General features: G+C 33.3%; 1 long non-coding RNA gene across 1 annotated transcript; it reads left to right on the top strand.

The window, feature by feature from the left end:
* Nucleotides 1-1,702: 1,702 nt before the first annotated feature.
* On the top strand, nucleotides 1,703-4,941 carry LOC111089475. The gene is made up of 2 exons (XR_002613747.1): nucleotides 1,703-1,825; nucleotides 3,884-4,941. It is a non-coding gene; the product is annotated as an uncharacterized LOC111089475 (long non-coding RNA).
* The last annotated feature ends 1,185 nt before the right edge of the window (nucleotides 4,942-6,126 follow it).

Below are 6,126 nucleotides of genomic sequence, written 5' to 3'. Positions count from 1 at the left end.
AAGGTTGTAGCAGCATCTGTCCATCCAGTTCATTATAGTAAGATAAGGTTGTAGCAGCATCTGTCGATCCAGTTCATTATAGTAAGGTGAGGTTGTAGCAGCAGCTGTCGATCCAGTTCATTATAGTAAGGTAAGGTTGTAGCAGCATCTGTCCATCCAGTTCATTATAGTAAGATAAGGTTGTAGCAGCATCTGTCGATCCAGTTCATTATAGTAAGATAAGGTTGTCGCAGCATCTGTAGGTCCAGTACATTATAGTAAGGTGAGGTTGTAGCAGCATCTGTCCATCCAGTTCATTATAGTAAGGTGAGGTTGTAGCAGCAGCTGTCGATCCAGTTCATTATAGTAAGGCGAGGTTGTAGCAGCATCTGTAGGTCCAGTACATTATAGTAAGGTGAGGTTGTAGCAGCATCTGTCCATCCAGTTCATTATAGTAAGGTGAGGTTGTAGCAGCATCTGTAGGTCCAGTACATTATAGTAAGGCGGGATCCAGTTCATTATAGTAAGATAAGGTTGTAGTAGTATCTGTCCATCCAGTTCATTATAGTAAGATAAGGTTGTAGCAGCATCTGTCCATCTAGTTCATTATAGTAAGGTGAGGTTGTAGCAGCATCTGTAGATCCAGTTCATTATAGTAAGGCGAGGTTTTAGCAGCATCTGTCGATCCAGTTCATTATAGTAAGGTGAGGTTGCAGTAGCATAAGAGCAATTGTTCTAATTGCTGCTGAAAATTTTACATATAGCCCTAATAAATTATTAATTGAATTTAAATACCAAATAAAATATTGTTTCTATTTGTACTTTGTTTTTTGCATATTTCTATAGTACTTCTGAAGAGCTACATTTAAAATATATGATATTAATGGATTATTGATCATTATAATATAATTGTAAAATTCAACCTCGCGAGTATTGTATTACGTAATGTCAATTCTATACTTTATTACATTAAATATTTGATAATTCTATTCTGTGATGAATAAAATATAAAAAATACCTTTATTAACGAACAGCTGTTGATATTCCAGGAAATTTTTTGAAACTTCAAAGTCAGGAGCGCCATCTTATTCGTTAGAGGGATGAAACGTAGACTTTGTAAAGGTTCAACTGTAAAAAGTCGGTCTATCTTGGAAGCATTTTTTCCTATATTATTTAATAGTCACTTAAAATACAGAATCTAAACATTACATCTATATCTATATGTATGTATTTTTTTCCAAAATAAACAAATGATATGAAGAAGAGGGAGGGGTAGCTTACTCTCCCCAACTTAAATGGTTTCCCTGTTCAACGTCTTTAATTATCCATTAAAACAACAGCAGCAGCAAACGTGTATGTGCAGTCAGTAAAAATAATAAAAAGCTCTTTCTAATAGCAATCACATGTATTTTTATTCTTTACTTTAGCAAATGTGTATTAGGGTTAGAGTGTTTTTGATCTAATAAATTAACTTGTTCTACCTTAAAAATTAATCTCGTTTACAACCCATGAGAAGAATATTTTGTGAATTTAAATATTTAATTAAAACAAAACTTTCTGCTTTAACTAGTTTTATTCAGAATCTAAAACTTATTTATTAATTTCATAAATTTGTTAATTACTTTCCCTTGTTTGTGGAATAATTTTTCTTTTTACAACTCATTAGGCTTAAACTTGTAGGGTTAAAATCTAATAATAACAAAATAATTTATCTTCGTTTTTCATAGCAGTAGCTTAATGTATACACCAAAACTGGACATAGAACAGTGACTGAGTTAATCAACTGATCTCTAGCACGTAGAGGAAATAATCCATATTCTCATCGCTCCTCCGGCACATACAAAAGGTAATCCATATTGCTCGTCCCACGAGCACTAAGTGACTCACCTGCATGTGTTGTGATTTTTCTCATATTTTAAGCCAGTGATAGGTAAGGAGAGGTTATCCACATGCTCGTGGCGTTTCTTTCCCATGTGGTTACATCACAGGTAAAGGTTTCTTTTGTTCTAACATCTAATCAAGCTAGGAGAAGGCAATCTATCTATCTACCTTTGAGTTTTATTTTACCTTATCTATGTTTAACTAGTACACAGTGTCTGTGTGTTATAGATTACCTTCAGGTCTCTCTCTTTGTGTGTATCACATTTCTTTCTATCTCTTTCCCTAATCACACACTTCCTTTTCAGTATGTTATACACTACCTGTTTCTTTAATCACACACTTCCTTTTCAGTATGTTACACACTCCCTGTTTCTTTAATCACACACTTCCTTTTGTATACGTTACACACTATCTGTTCCTTTAATCACACACTTCCTTTTCAGTATGTTATACACTACCTGTTTCTTTAATCACACACTTCCTTTTCAGTATGTTACACACTCCCTGTTTCTTTAATCACACACTTCCTTTTCACTACGTTGTATACTACCCGTTTCTTTAATCACACACATTTTTTTTTGTATACGTTACACACTATCTGTTCCTTTAATCACACACTTCTTTATTGTATGTTACACAACTATTTGCTTCTTTAACCACACACTTCTTTATTGTATGTTACACACTATTTCTTTAATCACATACTTCTTTATTGTATGTTACACACTATTTCTTTAATCACATACTTCTTTATCTGTATGTTACACTCTAACTGTCTCTTTAATCACACACTTTCTTTTGTATACGTTATACACTATCTGTTCCTTTAATCACACACTTCTTTATTGTATGTTACACACTATTTCTTTAATCTCATACTTCTTTATCTGTATGTTACACTCTAACTGTCTCTTTAATCACACACTTTCTTTTGTATACGTTACACACTATCTGTTCCTTTAATCACACACTTCTTTATTGTATGTTACACACTATTTCTTTAATCACATACTTTTTTATCTGTATGTTACACTCTAACTGTCTCTTTAATCACACACTTTCTTTTGTATACGTTATACACTACCTGTTTCTTTAATCACACACTTCCTTTTCAGTACGTTATACACTACCCGTTTCTTTAATCACACACTTTCTTTTGTATACGTTACACACTGTCTGTTCCTTTAATCACACACTTTTTATTTGTATGTTACACAACTATTTGCTTCTTTAACCACACACTTCTTTATCTGTATGTTACACACTATCTGTTTCTTTAATCATATACTTCTTTATCTGTATGTTACACACAATAAATGGCGTTTTATATCTGATTTTCTGTTAACTCTTTCTGTAAAAGATAACCTATTATATTCTGTAAATATCCCTGTAATATCTGAAACTTTAAATCTAGAGAATGTGAGAAAAGTTTGTCCTAATATTTTAATAAATGTTGTTAAAGCTTTATGTTAAACAAAAATTCTAATAAATATATTTAAAGCTTTATGTTAAAATATACATTTAAATAAATGATGCTAAAACTTTATGTAAAAACATACATTTTATTAGATATCGATAAAGCTTTACGTTACAACATATGCTTTAATAACTACCTTTAAAGATTTATCCAATTCTCTTTAAAAAGACTGAATTAACAGATTAAAGGTTTTTAAGTCCATAAAGTTTCATTTGAATTGCCTCCAACCTCCACCATGTTCATATAGATCTATATACATTCTAAATAATTTTATCCAATTTTAACTCAATATCTTGCTTTCCTTGAAGTCATGTATATCTTGTCAATATTGTGTTATGTTTTAATAAACTTTCCTCGGACTAAGTGTGAAGGTAAAGTGAATCTCACCAGAACCGTCTGTATATTACAATAAATGTCATCCTGGTTTTGTGTAAAACGTTAGACTAATGAAATCCAGCTGCGTTAGGCCTAAGATAGGTTTCAAGACTTCAAGGTCTTTTTGTCGGTTACTAATTGCGCTGTTGTTGTTTCGTTTTGTTCCTCCAGGGTTCATTCCGCTTTTATACCGAGAGGATGAATAGAGGATCACGTTTGCTCTTAGTTTCCTCCAAGATAAAGGTAAACTTTATAAAAGGAAGAAGAAAAACTTCTAAGTAAGTAAATATTTGGGAATATAGTTGTGGATAACCAGCTGATGTAGAGAGAGTGATAAATGGAGTATGATTTTATCAGTGTCAGCCAGCGAGTGTCGAAGTTCCTCAAAGTACCATCTATGTAAACCAGATCTCACAGTGGCGAGTAACATATAGCTTCTAATCTTAATCTACCCGAACAACTGGCACTCTACAAGTACAGCCTATCTCTCCCCATCTCCCCTTTTTCGCACCATTTTTTTCACAGGGTAAATCTATAGAACGAATTCCTACCCCAAAAAAGAATAACGGTAGGGAGAGATGTGTGAGCTAAAGCTTTAAGTGCGTACGATATTAGGAATGAACATTTTCAAAACTAGAAAATCTTAAGTTTGTTTTTTAGTTATTATTGATTAATAATAAGCTTAGTTAATCGAGTTCTGTGTGTTCTTACATTTTTTAACTCGATGACAACTCAAGATGAAATTAGATGAATTTTGACGATTTACAAGTCGATGAAAGCTCAAGATGAAAATTTAGTAAGACCTTAATTAAATTAAAATTTTGATTTTGTATTCCTGTCTTTTAACAAGTCCATGAAAGCTCAAGACCAAAATTTATTAAAGAGATTAGTTAGAAGAAATTTGATTTTTGACATTTTACAAGTCTATGGAAACTCAAGATGAAAATTTAATAAAGAGCTCGCTCAGATGGGAATTGACATTTTATGTTCTTGTTTAACTAGACGATGGAAACTAGAAATGAAAAATAAATATGGAGCTTATATAGGTGAATTGTGGAAGAGTATATTCATTAATAATATGGTTTTCACATAATTATACAATATCCTGTTTCTATAGTGATGAACTGTGTGCCATAAACATGGTTTTGTACCTAAGCCTTACGCTTACCTATTGATGTTGTCGGTGCGAAAAAGAAAAGAGACCAATAAAGGACCATTTTTAAACCACATTTCTGACCTTTCCTTGCTTAAGTGGAAGTGACAGACCACGTAGGTGTAGAATTGTTAATTTTTGGTATCTAATTAACTAGTAGTAAGTGAAGCGCAAGTAAACACTATTTCATTAAGGTTGGGTTACGTTTTTCATAAATGTTTGAAATATTTATTACTGTCTTAGTTTATTAGCCGATCAAACTGTTTGATAGAAACAGTTCACGAGATATAACACACTTTGGATGTGTAAAAAGGAATACTATCCGACTGAAACACCGAAACTAAATTAGCTCAACCTGAATTTTCTTGACAGATAATGTCATCTGGTGCAATGACACACCAAAACTAATCCTGGCGCTAATTTACTCTGCGCAACTCGGCCATGGCCTGTCAAAAAAAGACGGTGAGTGGTAGGTGCAGGTCTGCAGGAGGGGCTTACTTTACTGATCCCCACTTGAGCACCAAAACCCAAACAGTGGCATCTCTTGTCACATCTTATAGGAAATCTCCATCGTTCTTCGCCTTACTTTCGGCTCTTCCCAAGAGAATGTCAAAACCAGTGTACATTACTATCAATACACTGGTTGAACTGCAGCTTAGCTAGATGAATGTTACTAGACTTGGCTACTCGTAAATTTACTGGTTGACAGTCAAAGTCCTTGTGGAAAAGTTACAGCGACAAATGTCAAGAATCTTCTTTTTTAATACGTTTCTTTCTCGGGTACGTCCACATGTCAAGCATTAGAAAAGGAAGAATAAGCAGTAATGCAAACTTTAAAACAACATGCTGTCTTTGAATGCTGAATCTTTCATGTTGTGTCAATACACCATAACATCTAACATCCTTATTGAAGTTTCTATGCTGACTTTGAATGCTGAATCGTTCATGTTGTGTCAATACACCATAACATCTAACATCCTTATTGAAGTTTCTATGCTGACTTTGAATGCTGAATCGTTCATGTTGTGTCAATACACCATAACATCTAACATCCTTATTGAAGTTTCTATGCTGACTTTGAATGCTGAACCGCTCATGTTGTGTCAATACACCATAACATCTAACATCCTTATTGAAGTTTCTATGCTGACTTTGAATGCTGAACCGCTCATGTTGTGTCAATACACCATAGCATCTAACATCCTTATTGAAGTTTCTATGCTGACTTTGAATGCTGAACCGCTCATGTTGTGTCAATACA

Source organism: Limulus polyphemus, unplaced genomic scaffold (genome assembly GCF_000517525.1).
Source record: "Limulus polyphemus unplaced genomic scaffold, Limulus_polyphemus-2.1.2 Scaffold6378, whole genome shotgun sequence".
Classification (NCBI taxonomy): domain Eukaryota; kingdom Metazoa; phylum Arthropoda; class Merostomata; order Xiphosura; family Limulidae; genus Limulus; species Limulus polyphemus.
The sequence above is the reverse complement of the archived record's forward strand: the minus strand, read 5'-3'. Positions and strand labels throughout refer to the sequence as shown.